Source organism: Taudactylus pleione, unplaced genomic scaffold (genome assembly GCF_031769625.1).
Source record: "Taudactylus pleione unplaced genomic scaffold, aTauple2 ptg000012l, whole genome shotgun sequence".
Classification (NCBI taxonomy): Eukaryota; Metazoa; Chordata; class Amphibia; order Anura; family Myobatrachidae; genus Taudactylus; species Taudactylus pleione.
In genome coordinates this window covers 22388244-22410049 of record NW_028284415.1, presented here as the reverse complement: position 1 = coordinate 22410049, position 21806 = coordinate 22388244, and the positions used below count along the sequence as shown (strand labels likewise).

General features: G+C 38.8%; 1 long non-coding RNA gene across 1 annotated transcript; it reads left to right on the top strand.

Annotated features, from left to right (window-relative positions):
* The first annotated feature begins 4736 nt into the window (after positions 1 to 4736).
* On the top strand, positions 4737 to 19664 carry LOC148542557 (uncharacterized). The gene is made up of 3 exons (XR_015877812.1): positions 4737 to 4808; positions 9787 to 9889; positions 19013 to 19664. It is a non-coding gene; the product is annotated as an uncharacterized LOC148542557 (long non-coding RNA).
* The last annotated feature ends 2142 nt before the right edge of the window (positions 19665 to 21806 follow it).

The window sequence follows — 21806 nt, the reverse complement described above, 5'->3', positions numbered from 1 at the left end:
CGGCCCTCTGCTGTGCACAAGCATGCATGTGTAGGCATGCACCAGTACGGATGTCTGCACACTTCATAATTGCATACTTTCTGCAGCAAGTGATGTTAGTATTTCTAAGGTAGCAAGGGAGTGACGTGCCCATAGAGTTGGCAGGAAAGTTCAGAATTTTATTTATTTTTATTTTTTTTTAACAAGACAGTTTTTAGTTGTCCTTTGATAACCAAATAACAATTTGTTTTCTTTGGCACTTGTTTGTTTAATGATACTATAAGATTAACATAAAAAGACACATTGCTGACTACATCACTGGATTGACAGTGAGCATGGCTGATTTGTTAAATCATATTTTAAAGATCAAAGTATTTTTTTGTTTTTTATTAGGCATCACGTATTGTTCTTGTTGTAAATGGACACTGAAGTCCCTGATCTCCCTGTTAAAGTACTGTATTTCCATAGGGAGCACTGTTCTTCCTGCTCAAATGATAATACCCTGATCTCTGCTCTGCACCCTGTGTGTCTTCATCACCTCCCGCCGATCTCTACGTTTCCCTCATGTCACTGTAATTTTCTTTCTTGTGGGTGTCTGCTTTCCTATACTTATCCTACCTCCCCCCCCATCACTTAACTATATCTTTCAGTGTATAGGCTCAATGTCATTAAATGACATTGGGCCTGGCAAACACCACCAATTTGTCGACCTGTTATACACTTCAATGTGCTTTCACATGCTGGTCACTGAAACCTCAAACACAATTTAGTATGGGGGGTGCCATAGCACGTGCTTGCTCTGGGTGCTATGGTCTGCACTTTGCCTCTGCCCACAGTATTATACACATTTGTTTCTGAGCTTTTTTTGATTATCTTTCTTTATGAATTATTTTATTAATGTCCTCCTTAACAAAGAGTATTACTCTGTAGTTTATCAATTTTCCGCTATAACTCTAAAGGACTGCTCTTGCTATTTTCCAATTGCTGTTTTACAAACATTTGGAACACAATCACAAGGGCAGTGAATAAAGAGTATTTTCCTGACAGAATAGCGTATTTCAGGATATCATCATCCACAGAGTGCATGTGGTCTTCTCAATGCTTTAGTATGAAACCAATGTTATCTGTAGGACAAGAGATCTGGCCACAAACACACACTTATGGCATAGTGTAACACCTTAGAAAGCTGATTCCATTAAAAAATCCATGGTTTAATTTGAGCATCTTTATTCTGGCAGGAGTGTGCTACATCCCTCCTGTACAATTCCAGATATCAAACTCATTATCATGGTTCATAAAGACCACAAGCAGTGGCCCAAATACCTATAAATTGAATATATTTGTCTACTACATAACACACATCAAGCGGGAATTTTGACAAGTTTAAAGTGTTTGATTAAACCATTCATTAGTATAAATTGTATATATTTTATTTTGAAAAGTGTGCCTGCAGTCTGCAATATAAAAAACTTAACTGGGGTACTTTCAATTTATTGGTGCCTCCATAAATTACTTACTGTTTCTCAATGGGGAATATATTTCCTGTGTCAGATATTCCTTGTATAGTGCTCTAATAAATACTGTGGGCTTTATTTATAAAGTGTACATGATGTAAACTGCTAAATTCCTTGGTCTACACAAAGCACTGGTGTACTTACTCTCCTGGTGGTTGCAGAGACTGTAGTGTGCTTAGGTTTGCAGAAAGGTGAACAAATATTAACAGTTGGATTAAAAAAAGAAAAATTTAGTTACCATAGTCTATGCTCCTTTAAGGGGTCTATGTATCAAATCTTATAGAAATTTGCTCCCAAGCAGTAGAAAACGGACCAGAATTTCCTTACCACCAGACAGATTTGACAGATAATTGTAGAGTATATGCCCAGCATTAATGAGATAAAATTGTGAGATATAAATCACCACCTAGCTTCCAACTTACATTTTATAGGCTGTGTTTGAAAAATTATAGTTACTGTAGGAGCGGATTGGTTAATACTTTTTCTCTCACAATTTTCATCTCTCATCAAGCTTTGATACTTAGGGCCGTATTCAAATAGCCGCGATAAGCCATTTTTGGCTACACTTTTTCGCAGATGACGTCATTTCGCCAGGCGAAAACTTATCCCAGTATTCAGTTCCAAAGACTTTTCACCTACACGAAAAGTCAATGTGATGTAATCGGCGGACAAGTTTCGCCTATGAATAGCAGGCAGAAAAAAGTGCAGAATTGCGGTTTTCAGGTGCACACTTCGGGAAACCCCCCTGCACCCTTGGGACAGTCCCCAAAGGTAAAACTGTCAAAAAAAAATGTAAAAAGACTTTAGAACACCCCAAAAAAGTACTTTCATTTTGGGGGTGAAAAAATATCATAGTTGGGTGACAAACTTAAAAACTAGCGAAAGACTACAGGGGAGTCCCCAAGTATAGGGCAGGTGTTTTGATTGCAAGTGCTTGCAGAATTTTTTGCGGAATTTAAAAACTTCACTTTAGCAACTAAAATGCTAGCACCCATTTTCAAGTACCCCAAACTTGCTGAAGATAGTTATTTTCACAAAAAAAAAAAAAATGCTTAAGATATTCACCACTCGTGTTAATGCGCTAATTGGCAGCAATTGTCACAACTTAAGTACCCCAAATACCTTCATTAGGGATAATCAGGGGCATCTAGTGATCCCCAATTTTAGTGCTTCTTTTGGGGGTTGTCAGGCAGAGTTCCTAATTTTTGACAGGACTTTTCGCCTGTTTCAGTTTTGCCAGGTGCCGTTATCGCGCCCTAATTGAATAGGGCGAAAAGCGGAAGCGCGCCGAATACTTTTCCGCATGCAAAACACGCGATGTAGGCGAAAAAGAATTGCGGGTTCTAAAACTAATTGAAAACGGCCCATAGGTCCCTAAATCCATCACTTAACAATTAAAGTAAACTTCCATTATTGGTACACTGGCTGGAGTGCACAATCCACAGAATCCTAAGATGAAGGTGCAAAGTGGCTTCCACATTCTGGCGGAATGAACTGCAAGAAACACCTAATTTCACACTACAAAACCTTGTTTTGGCTCTTCATTGCAAAACAAGTGAGTCTACTCATACAGAATGAAACAATGACAGAAATGTAATTTAAACTTTTTCTTTCTTCCTTATACTTCATATATGTGTACTGCATAATGTACTGACAGCTAGGGGAAGCCACTTTTTTGGACTGGCTAAAATAATGTTTAAAAAGGCAAAGCTTATAAGGATACAGCTTCTCTGAAGCAAAGAAGACTATATTGCATGGTGTCACCTGTGCTGGCCCTGCGATAGAGTTACCAAAGTTTCAAGGCCAAGCTAGAGGAAATAGAAATTATGGTAAAATGTATTGATGTGGCATGTACTGCATGATATAGTTTTAAGTGTTTAGTAACCTTTTAGCACAGATACAACTAGCTATGTACAGCCAAATACATTACTATTGCTATACGGGGTTTCTAATTTTGATCTTATAACAAAACTTTTTAAAATAACAGATCCAATATGGGTTCCTCCCAGGCTGAGATTGGGTCCCCTACTATGCATGTTAATTCAGGTAACTTTATAATGAGGTCACCCAGCATTACATAATACGTAATGCAGTGGTTTATATTCCAACAAACACTGCCTACACACATAGCGATGTGCTCACGCTCCGACCTAAGACACGATTTCCCCTGAACTCTCCCCAGGCAGCTCCCCGGCAGTCGTGGTCACGATTTGGAGTAAAAAATTTCCAATCTGACTTAAGATCTATCGTGCATCCAGTGTATTGTGTCCCAGATTGGCAAATTTGCCCTACAGCACGGCAGATCTGAAGATGCGATGTACGACGAGCCGGGACGCGCATCATGATCATGAGTAGAAACTCACGATTTGGGCATATTTTACACGATTTGTCGAAATCGCGCAAATCGTGTAAAAAAATTGCCATGTGTGTAGGCACCTTTAGAGATAAGTACTGCATATTAATAGTAAACTACAATACAGTCTCTAACTTTTGTACTGCTTTAATCCATGTATTTGTTTATTTAGGACCCCTAACAATAATAAATAAAAAAATAGATTAAATAAATATATTTATACAGGTTATGTTCAGTGTTGCATGTCAAATTAATCAGCAGTCTCTGGTGCATCCTATCCGCATCGCGACAGACGCTTTTATGGCGAAAAAAAGACACCCAGCACTAGCAGAGTCTCACTGGACCTAGCACGCCGAGAGGGGCTTTTAGCACGACTGCAGCAAAGATGTATAAGTACATATTTGTAATTATGCATATGTATGCTTGTCACCATGTATTTATGTATTATGTCTATCAATGCTACTATATTTATCTCACTACAGAACTTTGTGTATGTGACAACTCTATATAACCTTTTTGCCTTTCATTTTCATATTATGCATATACACATTTGCTGTATGTACTTTGTAGGTTTTTTTATCCACATTAAAATATAATGGGAATATTTACAGTACTTTTCACACTTATTTACCTATTAGATGACACAGGACAGTAAAGGGCCTGCCTTTTTTGCCCAAGCACAAGATATTTTACCTTTAAAATCCTATTTACGTGTGTATTAAAATATTAATTTTTCTCACTGGGGTATACAGCATAGGTCAGTGATTCTCAAACTCAGTCCTCAGGACCCCAAACAACACATTTTCCAGGTCACCTAGCAGGTGCACTCATTACTCACTGACACAATTTAAAAGGTCCACAGGTGGAGCTAATTATTTCTCTTGTGATTCTGTGAGATCTGGAAAACATGCCCTGTTTGGGGTCCTCAGGACAGAGTTTGAGACCCTGTGGCATAGCTCAAGGTAAAACTGGATTTTGATGAAGGAAAATAAATGTAAAACTACAATACTAAATAAAACACTAAGCCACTCAGTTTAGTGCTTTCTTACATGCATATAAAGGAGAACTCTTTAAGACTGAAGTCATGTATTACAAAGGAGTGTATGCACACAGTGTACATAGCGCCATATTTTATTGCATTTACTTTTAACTTTTCATTCTCACTTAGTTTCATATAAGCATTGAGCAATGTCACATGAAAAACATGACACTGGGTTTCTCTTCTCCATAACTTAAGCCTCATACTACAACAAACACTGCTTTTATATTTCTTATATGAATTCTTCCCTTTCAACACACTGAATTAAGTGGGAAAAAAACGAAAAATTCCTATACTTGTTCATACACTGCATATATGTAAATTAATTGCAAATAAACCACACAGATTTTTTTAATCTGGATTTATATTTGTGGCAATCCCACATACAGGGAACACACACATACATGAGCTCTCTCCAGAAAATAATAACATAAAACATTGTGTCATTATCAAATCTAATAAATAAATTCAAATTTTTTTCACCTCCTATTGAATTGCAGCTGAGATTACCCAGTTTAGTCCCCACAAGGTCACTCACAATTCCCTTTGCATGTGGTAATTAAAAGTAAAATAACTTCTGACAGGCTGCATTAATAGTGTGACTGAGTTTCATGTGGCAGCAGCCTAGCTGTGCTATAGTCTTTATGTTGTATACTGTTGTGAAATCACCTGGATAGTTGACTAAAGACTGCATAGAGTAAATAATTCTGTCGTATTACTCATTTGCTATTGCCCTGCAGCTAAGCTCCAATTTTCTTTATATTAACTTTCTTTCTGCTCCCCACCATTTTAGCAAACACGCGCCCTGCTCCACACCTATTTGTAGACCTTGCTTAATGACATCATGGTCATGTGACCAGACGGACTTACGGTTCTCTATTGGTCCGGGTAAGAAGGAGGACTAGAAGATGCTTTCACACTGTCATCATGTGACTGGGATGGGATGTGCTGGTGGCAAACAGAGCAGCAGATGATTCCAGGAAGTGGAATCGTTTTTTCAATAGTGTTGCTGCATAGGTGTGCCCACAACACAGAAGGAGTGTCAGTACAGTTGTACCTGACTGCAGTGTGACATGCAGACTTGTAGGAATTAGGAAGCTACATTTAACATGTGTGCTTATATTTTATTTCATTTCTGTCATTTATTAATCTAGCATTATTCTAAAATTTCATTCATGTTATATTCATAAATAGGTGAAAGCTAGTTATACATTCCTGTTATAAATTTTGCTATGTGTAGATAGAAACGTGAAAATAAATTCAAGTGACAACTGCAGGTCCCCTGCTTATATACACACATATATATATATATATATAATATATATATATATATATATATATATATTATTTTTTTTTTTATTATTTTTTTTTACTTTATGGAAAAATAGCTTCAGAGCAGTGGGTGGCAATAGGGGGAGGGATTGGGTTAGGCTGCAGGGAGGGGAGTTAGGGTTAGGCTGCAGGGAGGGGAGTTAGGTTTAGGCTGCGGGAAAGGCAGGTTAGGTTTAGAGGTAGGGTTATGCTGGCCATACATGGTGCGATGCACCGTGTAGGGCGACTGACGATCCGTCAGCATTCGTGCGGTCCCCGCAAACCGCACGATATGCCGGCTCCCCCCTCCACCATTTGAATGGGATCGTACATCGCATCCCAGGTCAGATGGTTTTGCAGGAAGACTTGGGGATGCGATGTATGACCCCGTGGAGCGCGCAGCACGATATTGCACTTATATCGCGCCGATCCATCGTATCGGCACGTATATCGTGCTATGTATGGTCACCTTTAGTGTTAGTATACTTACCTGCAGGTGTCGACCGGTGTCTGGATTCTGACTCCCGGGATCCTGAGCGCTGGCATCCCATACCCAACCTGTTTATTTGATTCAGTGCCCTTATAATATAAACAGACACACAATGTATAAGCATTGTCCATGTTCCTTATGGCTATGTTTAGTGTGAAATAAAGAGTGCCCCAGACTACAGAAGGTTTAGAATCCAAGTGCGACGATTGTTCCCGCCGCAATGAGATAAATTTAGGTTGCAGCCGGGACAATCGTCTCACTGGGATTCTTTAAAATCCTTGTATGTTTTATATTTATTACTGTATTATTGGCATAGATCTGATATTGCATTCATTTCATTAGTGTTGTTTTAGTGGCTTGTTTTATTATTTTATAACCTTTTAAAAAATGGACACTAACGGTTAATGTTTATAGCATTAGCATTTACTTATTTGGAGCTCTTGGCTATAATTTGTTTTAGTACTTAATTATTTTGAGACAATCTTTTGTTGCCTAAGAACATATGTAGCATAAGAAGTTTGCTTATCCTTTCCCTTTAATAACATCTAAAGGCCCCCATACACGGTGCGATATACACCTTGCGATGCAACGGCCGATCTGATGGCTGACACATCGGGCGGTCCCCACACATGGAGCGATCGGGTGGCCGACCGCCCGATATGACGGCGACCCCCACCCACATAGCACTGAATGATCTCGTATATCACTTCCCCAGATTAACTGAACATGCAGAAAGATTTGGAGGAGCGATGTACGATCCCACGGGAGCGCGCACTGGCCGATATCATATCCACACACGGAACCATATAGCAGCGATATCGTTCCATTATGACGGAACGGCTGCTATATTGCACCGTGTATGGGGGTTTATGATTATGTGATAAACAGTTATGTGACAGCAAGGCCTCTATTTGTATGGAGACATTCACAGTATTTATAATAATTGTCCGCTTTCGCTGTTTACTTCGATTTCTCTGTATTTTGGCATCTAGATGTCACTGTTAAATTTTTTAAAAGGAATTCACTATGTGCTAATGTTTTTGAGTTGCTATGCAACCAAACTATTTCTTACAAATGAAGGAGTAAATTTACTGAATGTTGATTTTAATCGATTAAAAATCAATCAACATCGATGTTGTGTTTCATGGGTTAAATCACACATTTACTAAAACTTAAAAATCAATATAAAAAAATAATCTGTTACCAAATGTGTGATTTAGCCCCTGAAATACAACATTGATCTGCATTCTGAATATCTGATCGGTATTTATAGTATAACTTATACACAGAAGTCACATGTTATATCACATGAACGCAGATTCCTGATGGTCGGGAATCTACGCAGGTGCCGGACCCATACTGCACACGCTGCACGGCAGCAGACAGATTGAGGCATGTCGCCATCGTTGGGGGGAGGGAAGGGGCTAGGATCTCCGTCGGCTGCAGATTTCCTGGCCTCTCTCCCTCTTCTGGCCTCTCTCCCTCATGGTCACTCAGCCGGTCAGGGATCACGCAGATGACCCGATGCTACGTCCATGGACACATGTCGGATCATTAATGCATGCAGGAGGCATTACGCCTCCTGCTGGATTAACATAATTGCAAGAACAGAATTGCAAAGCTGCTTGCGTGCAGCTTTGCAATTCCGTCCACTACTGAATCACCCCCAATGTTTTCAGGTTGCTAGATAACCGGATCCCATTCACTTTACACACAGAGGGCCTGATTCATTACTGATCGCAACTGCGATTATGCACGCAATCGGAGTTGTGATCACAGTGACTATGCACACCGATTGCAGAGTGATTGACAGGAAGTACTGTACCGTTTTGGGGTTGTGACGGGGGGTCGGCGGCGAAACGCAGTTGTGCCAGTACGTTTTAACACTGTTGCAGGGGCATGCATAAATTAGCCATTGCAATGCCATACGCAGCTTGGGATTTCACTGCGTGCGATGAAGTTAACAATTCTTGAGTAAGGTCAGACCTTATGCAAGTGTGCGTGAGGCTGCGATTGTATTCTGTTACCTATGGTTTTGCAGTCTTGCTAAGTATTACGGATGTGTGTAAATAAAGTGGGAGTCCTTATGTTAGGCTGCGTATGGCATTGCGATTGCAATCTCTAGCATATCTTCACAGTGAGGCTGCATGCGTAATTGCTATTCTGTAGAGATTCCATTCACAGACAGGCACTCTAACATGCACTTTTAGAATTTGCTGGTATAATTCAGAAGATTGGTGAGGGGCAAAGACTTTGGAAATCATTGTGCAGCTTTTCCAGCCTGTTGAGAATTGACAGCTCTCTTTCTGAGGATCTCAGAAAAATACTTTTCCTGTGTTGTGAAGGCCAGTCATTTATAGTGAACACTTTTTTAAAATAGGACAGGGCAAGCCAAACACATTCCTTATTGTCATTCCGTTGATTGACACTCTTGGCTGTTCTTCAGTTAATAATCGTAATGGTACAGTTACTTTTTGCAACAAAGAAATATAATATTGGATTGTTTTGATGAATACCTTAATGAAAAAGTATATCTTAATTTTTCGGTTCCCCTTACCTATTTTTATGACTTAGATAAAGGTATGAACACATTGAAGGTCAAATATGCAAAGATCCATAAAATTCAAAATGGTTCACTAACTTTCTAGCACCACTCTAGATGATATCTATGAGCTACAGATCGCACTGTGCAAGGGCGAAACTAGGTATTTGAAGGCTGCATAGCAGCAGTTTGTAAGGGCAATAGCCCTCTGTGTGTATAAGCACTGTGACTCCTTGGCAATAGCCCTCTGTGTGTATAAGCACCGTGACTCCTTGGGCCTTAGCCATCTGTGTATCCATAAAACACAAGTACTGTGACTCAGTAATGAGTGGCAATGTTTCATAGATGTGCTTTAAACTGTGGTGTCTGTCGCTTAGTAACCAGCCAGCTCACTGCAGCCTTTGGTGAAAACAATATAGTGAGCTCTGAGGTGGTCTATATTGACTGTAAATGACTGGAAATGTATGTTATTGGGGTTAATAATACTATAGGAACAAAAAAAAAGCCCAAAGTATGAGATTTTAACTTTTTTTTGTACATTTTTGTAAAAAAATCCAGAACCAGTCACGGCAGGCTTGTCAAATCCAAAGCCGGACGACGAATCAGAACCAAATCCAGCAAAAAATGGTCCGACACACATCCCTAGACAAAACAAGACATAGTAAGTAAAATTTTAAATATTGTTAGATTGAAGGAAACAATGATTCACTATTATAAATGGTTATGTATTTACCTAGTACCTGTATAGTTATTTTTAGAATAGTTATTTTTATTAAAAATAATGGCCTTGACTACTGTGAAAAAGCTTCTTAAAACTTAACTATATAATGTGGAATCTGGAACCTCATCCAGGCTCCAGCAAAGTTCAGACAGTGACCCTCAAATTCTATTATCTTACAGTCAGGGGCATAGGGAGGGCGGTTCCAGTGGATCGCGTCTAACTGGCAGCTGTCTAAGCATCAGAGGCACTTCCGTCTTGTGCCGTCCCCACTGGAACTGTGAACACTGGCCTCTGAAGTGATTGGAGGCTCAGGAAGCCTCGGATCGTTTCAGAGGCCAGCGTTCCCAGTGATGCATTGCGACACGCAATCCAAGCGATGAGGATCCTGCGCAGCCACGCCTGCTGGATCTAGTTAGATCTAGTCAGCGCGGCAGCAAGAACGACAGCCCGGACAATGGCTGCGATGGATCAAGTACTGGGGGGGTGGGCACTACTTTAAAGGGCAGAACTACAGGGGCACTACTTTAAGGGGCAGAACTACAGGGTCATTACTTTAAGGGACATAACTACAGGGGCACTACTTTAAGGGGCATTACTTTAAGGGGCAAAACTACAGGGATACTACTTTAAGGGGTACAACTACAGGGGCACTACTTTAAGGGACAGAACTACAGGGGCACTACTTTAAGGGGCACAACTACTGGGGGGCACTGCATATGGACACCTATACAGGGGGCACTGCATATTGGCACCAGTACAGGGGGCTTTGCATATGGGCACAACTACAGTGGGCCCTGCATAAGGGGTAGAACTACAGGAGTGATAAGGAAGGAGGGGCAGGAGGATGGAGAGACGGGGAAGAAGGTGGAATATATTTAGACCTCCATGCCCCACTTTGATACAGCCCCTAATCTTTATTTTTACTTTTCTTTACTTCAATCCCATATGACCCGCCTCCTCCCTGGAACACTTGAGGGGGGGCACCATAGCACGCATGTGATCCGGGCACCCTGGCTACACCTCTGCTTACAGTGGTTTCTGGTGAGAAATCAACACACATGCAGGTAGATGTGCGTATAAAGAATTCTCCACTTATTTCTCCAAATAGGGGTTTTTATAACATTGTCGTTTCTATGCAAGTTTCACTTGTATAAAGGGCGTTATCAGCCCTGGCTTAACCAATCACGTTACAGTGCTCAGCTTATCTGTAGCTCATTGTTTAGCTAATCATGTTACACTATTTGAGCATAAATATAGATTAATGTTCTTTGTTTAATAAAAGCTGTGTTATTTACAGGGGTAAAACTATAGTTACATCTTTCTAAAATGTTTCAGCATTTGAATAAATCACACACATTTATGAAGCTATGCAAGGCTATGGTTATGCAGTTCTAAGCTATTCTAATGCTTGTCATTATAAATATCACAAGATGGTTCCTTAGTCAGCAATATGGCATCCTAACTTTCACAATAACTATGTAGATACAGTATTTGAAACAATGATTTAATTTTCATAAAACTGGATTTGCTGGAGACAGTCTGCCCAGTACGTTAAGCTGGGAGCTGGAGGAAAGAGCGCCCAGTCTTCTCCCATAAATCTTCTACTCACCTGTATGAGTGAAGACAAAACTGCACTGCAAGGTCCCAGTGCTAAGTCTTCCTATAGTGTTTGTTACATGAAGGGCAGACAACAAAACTTGTCTTACCATTTAATTTTAGGGCTAGCAGACATCACGTTGTAACTCCCGAAAGATATGCTATGACCTGTAAATATAACTTATGACCTTCTATTAGAGTTGGGCAACATTGTCCTTCATCCGTACCCACCGATTCTTCTTGCGTTATAACTAGATTTGTTTGTTATTGCTTGTTTAGCGTACATTGTCAAATGTTAATATATAGTTAGTAACAAATAGGAGCATTACATGAATGTATCAATATCAAAGGTGATTTAAATATACATATAATTTATTAATAAATCACAATCATATAGTAATATAATTAAAAAATATATAATTTACAGATGTGCCCTCACTCATCTCTGCTGCAGTCGTGCGTAACAGCTCCTCTTGGCGTGCCTGGTCCCATGAGACTCTGCTAGCGCCGGGCATCTTTTTTGCATCTTTGTTTGCCAAAATCCGTCTAAGGGGCATATTCAATTAGCCACGAAAAGTCTCGTACTTTTCGCATGCTGGACTTTTCTGCGATATCGCTGGTTTTCCATACGAAAAAGTATCGCGCTCGTCCCTGCTTATCCCCGTATTCAATTACAAATCGGCGAAAACTGGACCCGGTGAATTCGGACCTGGCGAAAAGTCCTGTCAGATTTAAGGAAATCAGCCTGACACCCCCCAAAAGATGCACTGACATTGGGGATCACTATAGATACCCCCAAATAGGGGGTATTTGGGGTATTTAATTGCTCTCAATAGTTGCTAATTACCGTCTTTGCAGAAGTGGTGAAGAATAGAACTTAGCAGGTTTTTTTTGCAGAAAATAAATAGAGTAGTCCCAGCAAATTTGGGGTACATAAAAATGGGTGCTAGCATATTTTGAAGTTGCTAAAGTGAAGTTTTAAAAAACACCTGCAATCTTAAAAACGCCTGGGGCATACTTGGGGACCCCCCTGGAGTCTATTTCATTAGTTTTTAAGTTTGTCCCCCAACTGTGGTTTTTTCGCCACCAAATTAAAGTACTTTTTTGAAGTGTTCTTAAGTTTCTTTTAAACTTTTTTTTGACACAGTTTACCTTTTGGGGGACTGTCCCAAGGGTGCAGGGAGGTTTTCCAAAGTTTGCACCCCAAAACCCCAATTCTGCACTTTTTTTCAACAGCTTTCATAGGCAAATCTTTTTAACCTATTCCAATGCATTGACTTTCCAAACCAGTGAAAAGTCTTTGGAATTGAATACAGGGATAAGTTTTCGCCTGGCAAAATGACAGTTCTGACACTTTATCAAAGGGCCTCACCGTCTTGCTACCCGGACACTGGACACCACTTGTAAGACACACCACTACCGGTAAAGCGTAGGAGCCACGTGCAGGGGAATCTGTGCCTGATGCATGTTTTATTCATTTACACCTGTGGCTCCTCATCATCGTGTGCAGTAGGAATTCCTTTGATAAAGTGTCAGAACTTTGTTTAATATTCAAGTGTCACTAATTCATGTATGTGTCACTATCTTTAAGTTTATAACAACAATACTCCTGGTTCTGGAGAACCTAGCCTCCTCCACCAGAGGCCTCTTTTCATTCTGTTTGTTTGGACACTTTTTGTTCCAATATATATGTCCACCACTGCATGTCAAGTTTTGCCTGATTACATTTCTCTATGGTTTTTATGAATCCATCTCTCTATTGATCCGATTTCCACATCGATCATTTCTAATTGTTTGACTCTTGTCTTTTTGCTTTATTGTTTAATCGTTTTTACTTGACATTCACGCATTAAACCCAGGTGTTTTAATTATACACCTGTCCCTGGTTCGTGGGATTAGCGCCTTTGATTTATGACACCACCTTTACATTTCCATTTATCCATGTGTGAGTAATAACTAAGGAACTCATATTCATTTTGTTAGGCCTGCTTTGATCCCAGAAGCGCCCACACCAGCCCACCCCATCCCATTACTTGTATATCTGTGTGCAAATAAGTCTCTCAATCAAAAAATAATTGATATTAATGTGCTCCTAAGAATACAAAATAAGCCTTTAAATGGATACTAAAGGAAGGAAAGTCACTTGACCCTTTTGGCTAAAAAGTACTTTTTATCCAACGAAATAATAAGTCCACCAAAGTAGATTTCTGTATGTTTCTTACAATTCCACTTTTCCTACTGTTTTTAGGTGCCTTTGTATTATGCCACAACAGTCCACGGTGGATTAGAACTTAAAGGGGAGGAAACAAATCTCAACATATCGAAATAACATTTTATTAAAATATACATCTTTAAAATCCACCAATAACAATAAAAGTAATTATTTAGGGGAGTAGTCTCCACGCACCCAAGATCACATATGCAGTAAGTCCACAAGGTCTCCAGGAAAAGGACCAGAAATGACTGCTGGTTAAATGGAAACATTTCCCCAGATGTTAATCCTGGTACTTGTGGTTCTTGCTAAAGTTCACTAATCGCAAGATCACATATGCAGTAAAGCAGCGCACACATTTGGCAATATTAATGAGCGATTGAATGATTACTACATCGTAATGATTTAATCGCTCATTAATCGTGCACTATAATGTCGGAAACGACCAGCGATGCGCGCTCCCGAAATCTATCATCACCTGAAAATGCAGGTTCAGTCTGCCGATAACGACAGATTGACCATATTCAGGGATGAGGGAGGGTGCCTACACTGAACGGCATATCGTACAGTGTAGGCACTACAGGGGATCAGGAACAACTGTACAATTATAATGTCGTAATCGTACTGTCTTTCCTAATCGCCAAGTGTGTATGCTGCTTAAGTCCACAATGTCTCTCAGGAAAGGACCTGAAATTACTGCTGGTTATACTGTATGGAAACATTTCCCCAGATGTTAATTCTGGTACTTGTAGTTCTTGCTGAAGTCCACTAATGTGTTTCAACTCTACACAGGAGGCTTTTTCTGGGAGAGGGGGTTAGACAACAATTTATATTCTACCCAGTATTTCCTCATTGGATTAGACCAGGGGTGTGTCTAACTAAGCACCAAATCATAAACGGAGTCCCTTAAATATACATTGGTCTCAACAAGTATAAGGACATTCTGCACTTAACCCTTCTCTTGCAGATATATAGTAAATATAGGAAAATGTATAAATAGAAGTTAATTGTGTTTCACCATCGGGAAGCATTCAACTTCCGGTTCCGGTCCTCCTCTTTCATTGGCTGAATAAAGAGGGATAGTCTGGTGTATAGCCATACAACACTACAGAGCTCAGATGACCAACTACTAATCAGGGCCGTAACTTGGTTAGTGCAACCAGTGCCGTTGCACAGGACACCACAGGGCAGGGGGCACAGTTTGGGTCTGTCAATTTTCCTATTTATTATCATTCTCACTTGTAGCTTCCACTTCTTTTATCCCCAGCATCTCCTAGCCGCCCCAGGAGTGTTCCTATCTCTTCCTTAACCCTTCCCTATGAAATTATGGCCCTTTTTCAGGTGCACTATCTTATGTCCCTATTTAAAAAATGGGGGAGGAGCACCAATGCTCTCGGTACCACAGGGCACAAAAAAGTCTAGTTACGGCTCTGCTACTGATGTACTGTGTGATGAGGGGGTTTTCTTCCTTTCCTTTTGTGCTTCCTCTGCTTTGCTTTGTACACACAGGCAATCGCAGGCAGTTTAACCCTAATATATCTGAAGCAAATATTCTATTTTTCATATAACTAACATCAGGTTATAAGTAACATAAATATATGAACTTCGCAAAGTGTTAACCAGAATTATATACCTTTTAAATCATTTGGATAACATTACACACAAGATTTGTTTAAGTAAAGTTTATTTATATTCATGAAATCAATCCTCATAAAACAGTACTTAAATTTAACAATACTAGTCAAAATACAATCAGCGACAAGAGAGAGAGAGAGAGAGAGAGAGAGAGAAGAGAGAAATAGGGGAGAGAGAATAAGAGAGAAGAAATGTAACATGGCTGCTAAGAGAGCTTATTCAAGATGGCTACTGAGAAGGCATGGTGAGAGTGTGGGGGTTGGTGTGGGCTAGGTTCTATTGTCCAAACCGCATGGACCCTAGGCAAAACTCCATTTTGAAAACTCCCATAATGCCATGTTCTGTAATACCAATATAATGCATCCAGTAAATCACATATCTATCCACACATCTCCTCAATACTATCTCATAAATATGCAAGCTGAATATTGTCTGCAGATTGTTATACTGTTTTCACACATCACAACTGTGTGATATCTTCGGACCAAACACTACATTATATTGTATTCCAGTATCTAATATAGCCATCTTATTCAATGGGAAAAGAGTAGGGGAGTATCACATGTAATGCCATTGTCTAACCCACATAGTGGCAGCCATACACACGGTTATTAATACTTATAAAAAAAACTATTTATACTATACAAACTATGATAGTACATAACTTCACCATATTATCACAATGCGGCTAGCAGTACACAACTCCCATGGAACCACAACCACTAGCCAAATTCAACCTGAAATATACACATTCCATAGACTACAATATTCCAACCAGATTCCATTATATAATATTTCAGAAAGCATAAACTATCAGTGTATAATACTTATATACTTATTACAATGTAATTGACCACTACCGAATTACGGGTTCCTTCATCACCAGCTGATATCAAACAATTATACATTCTGCAGATTGCAATATTTCACCCAATTTCCATCTTAATCCTAACTACACAATGTTGCAGCCAGACCACAAGAATACAACACACACCAAACCTATCTTTCTCAGACAGTACTATTGTTCAAGCACATGGGAAGGAGGGGGGAAAGAGGTATACATAATTCCTTCATCACCTGAAATCTACACCATGTTATGAAACTGTAGTTTCAATTAAACAAGACAAAGAATACACTATAAATCCACTGTATGCATTGCTAACACCAATCAATTACGAATATAATAGTTCTGTTTTGCCCATTAAACAATAATACAACAAGTATAAACAGACATTTGTACACTACAGCATATTCTACATTACAGACTCACCCATATAGCTTACTACTGTTATAAATCACTTCATTATTAAATGTTAACACAGCCTTTACCAAACTACAATACAAACTTGTTACACATATAGTCTACTACAGATTAACACAAACTTGCTACAGACTTACGCTAACTATCCAAGGCATAACAAAAGTATTACAGCTTCATAACCTTGCTGTTGACAAAGATTCCACTATGAATCACAATATTAATCAAACCATCACCATGTTACTAACTACAGTAGACATTATTACCCAATATCATTATGCCATTAATCTATTAATTTATTTCTACCTAGTCAAATACTTAGCCTCCAGGTAGATAAGCGGCTAGCTTCTCCATGCCTCCAAGAGATTAAAGTAACATCCTGGCAGCAAGTCTGCTCTGCAAGGGGTATATATGTGTGAACCGCCAAGGCTCCTAGCTAGGGGTGAACAAATGCTAATTAGGTTGTATTTTGAGTTGGCCAAGTCTATTCATATGCTGGTGTGGGCCCTGTTAAACTTGTTCTTAAACTCTCTTGAACTCTGGAATAAGGGATTACATTTATATATTCTACATTATGGTGATATTTTAATATACACACTGTAACACTGTGCTCTGCCAAAAGTGTCCTCTGACCGCTTCCGGAACTTGTGTTACACTCACGAGAAATACACAGCCATCTTGACTTGGTCCAGTCATAGACATTAGTGATGCTTCACTTAGGTGAAGTGGAGCTAATATGATGGTAAACATAACAACTAGGGGGTACTAGTAGTTAGTAAATACCCGGAAGAAGAAGTGGAAACAATACCTGGGAGGCATTCCACCTTCACGGAACACGTCGCCATTATCATTAATCCCAAAACAAAAGGGTATATTAGAAGTGGATGTTTCTCGGGACTGGTATAATAAGCTAAAAACACAAGATGAAAATTCGCAAGGAAACAATTAAGTTAAAAAATAATAAAAATCACACTGTCATAACTGACTATGATGGAAATAGGGTGTATCATTAGTTTATGGTGGGAGAACTCTGAAAACAATCGTCAAACACTTATAGACCCAAACAAGGATGAAGAAAAAGACGGAAGGGAGACAGCAGGGATCCAGTTACTTCTGACAGCGACAGTGAATTTGCCTTACATTATTCCGAAGAATCCAGTGGAATTCCAAAGTTCTTTTTAGGAGAAGCCAGCAACACCATCACAGAAACAAAAGAGCCCCTACCCATCAGGTGAGAGCAGAACTAGAGGAACCACAGGTAGGGGATGCAAAAAGACTTAATATACAATATTTCATCCAGAGCGCTCAGTACTGTTGAATTACAGATACTTGACAAAGTACCTTCATTTGTACCGACAAACTCACACAATGATTTACAGTGGAAAGTCGATTTATATAAATTCTCCTATAAACTGAGATTAGGGGAATATTTTCAATATCAGGATGCATTTGTTTCTTCCCATTTCGATAAATTCTTGATTCAACGCTATAAATTAAACTTTGATCCACAATCACATAACCCATCATTGAAAACATTCTCTAGATTACTAGACAATTCAGTCACCAGATATGTGAAGGCTCCACAGGTGTTACATCATAATCTAACAAAAATTGAACACAGCTTTAAGTGATCTTGGAAAGTACTGCAACATCATTATTCGCCCCATGGTCAAGGGGGAAGCCATTGGCATCCAGAACCTTAGTGATCACAAAGCAGAGAATGAACGACAATTGGCGGATAATAGCACCTATCATTGACTGCGACATGACCCAACAGAAACATAAAAGAAGGAACTGGATGATATTCTTTTGGCAACAAAGAATTAAGGTCTCCTCACTGAGAGGTTACGGAAAGCATTATTGCATGATTTCCCTGTAGTACCGAATATTTACACCATGCCCAAGTTCCATAAAAGTCTTGTTTCTCCACCTGGGCAGCCTATAATATCTGCTAGAAATTATTTATTCCAGCCTAACAGCCCACATTTATTAAGGACACTACCCATTTTTTATTAATGTTGAGCTCTTTGCAAGGGATTCCTAAACATGCTTTAATATGCATGATGGATGTGTGCAGTCTATACACTACCATTCCTCATGAGCCTTTTTTACATACCATGGGGCAATTTTTAGTTTCTCAAAATATGCAAGAGTTAAATATAGAATTGTTCATGGATTTTACTTAGCTGATTTTGTCACAATTTTGTTTTTGTATAATGGAGGCTTCTATCTACAATGATCCAGGTGTGCCATGGGAAGTAATGTAGCACCTTTCTACACTAATATCTTCATATTAAGGGTAGAAAGATATATGTTCTTTGAAGACCCAGTAATAACTAAACATATTTTTATTTTTTTCCAGGTATGTAGATGCTCTAGGACTTGTGGGGAGGAACTTTTCCTGAATCTTATGGGTAAGATTACAACTTTTTCTGTTTCCTGATTCACCTACCAGCACAAGGTTTTCTAATCCGTCTCGCGGCCGCAACAATGTATCGAGTCCTCTTCATTCAGCGCCCACATAGGAGATGCCACATGTTGTTACTGCACCAGCTAGAGGCAGCGAGGGACCAAATAGCCGGCCTTTACAGAGGTGGATACCAGACAGTTTCCGAACCAGTATACTGCAGAGGTCACTCTTCTATACCCACGGTCCACATCAGGCACAACTGCAGTCTCTAACAAGGTGGACATTCACCTCACTAAGGAATAGAGGTGAGGACAATCCATATACCTGCAGCTGGACGTGGCTGCATGGTTCATTGTCACAGATGCAGCTCTGTGCTTGAACAACTACACAAATGTGGGACTCTAAACTGTAACTAGGGCTGCTTATTTTTTATATTCCTGAGTATATTTATGAACATTTTAAGGAAACCCACACACATCTTTCTTTGAAAAGCATTTTTGGTTGCAGTAATTGTTTTTCAACAATATCACTTTTTAACAACTTATTGATTTGTTTCACTGTGCAATGTGGTATTTAGTGTATCCTTAGCAGCAAATAATGTTAATTGAAGGCTGCCGTTTTTCTTGATTTGTCTTATTTTGTTATAAATAAAGTATTAATTGGCAAACTTGCAGTATTATTAACAGTGATTTTAGCTAGTTTCATAAACCCACAGCACTGTTTTCTCTGTGTATTTTCTGACTTGATCAAATCTACATGCATAAGTGGTTAATAGATGTTATTATGCATGTGGTCAGTGGCGGGATGCTGTGGCTTAAAAATGCGATGTGTGATGCATCCCATCCATAATTTGATACATGATACATTCTACTCTTACAGGTTGAGTCTCCCATATCCAAATATTCCGAAATACGGAATATTCCGAAATACGGAATATTCCGAAATACGGAATATTTTTAGCATGACTTCTGCTACACAGTTGACATTGTGAAATGTGTTTTTTCAATAATTAGGTTACTTGTAACTAGATTAGGAAAAAGAGACAAATGTGAGGTGCTAGTCAATAAAAAATAATGACTTTACTAATAAATATTTAAAAATTAATGCATCAAAAAAATTCATATAATAAATACAGACAATGAACACAAGAAATCTGTAAATTGCCAGCATGTACTACATAAATAAATCAAATAAAATAAATTACAATGAATATATGAAAAATAAACATAAAATATATATAGTTCATGAGATTTAAATATCCAGAATAAACTCCATTTAAAAAGGAAATTTCAACTTGTATCCCTCGTTATATATATGCAAATGTATGTAGCAATATTCCAAACTGCTTGTAGCAATGATGTGCAAATCCAGCACACTTATAATGGATATGTTGCTTTGGAGATACTAAATAGTCAGTTCCAACAAAAATTGTATCAATTGTTCCAACTTGGAAGTCTTTGGTGCTGTGGACCTGATTAGTCGTGATTTGCAGGGAGAGGGTAAGCAGCATGCATGCACAACATATTAAAATTACAGTACTCAATCCCCGAATGTATCCCTTGTGTAAATTATGAGATTTTTGGGTTTGAAAGCATATGCTATTTACCGATCTCCACGTAGTCTGGCACTGCAAATAGCTCTGACCTGTTCCCACGGTAAGGCTGCAGTGTTTGTGTGTATGATTGAGATGACTTATACACACATATAGACTATCACTTTCATCCACAAATATTTATTTTTTTTGGTCCTCAAAATGTTTACTGTATATTATTTTTGAAGGCCATCTCCCCTAGCTATATTACAACATGTGGATACATTTTACGATCTTAGGAGTTTAGTGGAAAATACAATGTTGACCTCAAGTAAAGCAACCTCAGGTGTAAGTAAGACTAGACAGTACCTGGTGAAATGTGGTTATTGGTACTGGTTTTCGTGATCTGATGATTAGGAACAAATTGCTATTAGGTGTAACACAAAATTCTAAAAGATTTAAAACAGTCTGATGAGTAACATTTTTATACAGCCTACTATAATGAATTTCAGACAAAATCAGTTGTCAGTTTGTTATAAGATTGTGTTAATATGTCAACACATGATTTTGTACAGGAATACTTGTTTGCGATTTGCTCCTCTTATGATTATCTAAATTTTTTGTAATATGGTCATAGTTTTTATTATTGTTAATACTGTTTGGAGTTTTCTAAAGGATAACAGATGGTTTATTTTAATAGTCCTGGCTTCGAAATATCTAGCTGTCTTTGTCTTGTATGAAATGGATTCTGCCAGAGGTTCCCAAACTCCACCATTAAAGTCCACATTTTAAGGCTATCCATGCTTGAGCACAGGTGACTTTATTAGTACCTTAGTCAATTAGATTTAACATCTGAACTGAAGCATGGATATCCTAAAAACCTGGACTGTAAAGTCGGAGATTGGGAACCTCTGGATTATGTCGCAGAGACACCCAATATACAAGTCACTTTCTTGCACCAAATGACTGTGGCCCATTAACCTGCGATTTGCAGACACCCATGTTATTTCATCAATATAACTGCAAGATTTAAATCAGCAATTTGCTTTAAGAAAAACACCTTGTTAAAAATGCTTTTTGTAGGGATTGAGAGGACAATGCCTGGCAGATGTTGTATGGCTTCAGATAGACTTTACAAGTTTACCTCCTCTTGCAGTAGTTTTTTTAAATATCTCAGTAAAACAATTCACAGTAATTTTCTCAGGTTAGTGTTTT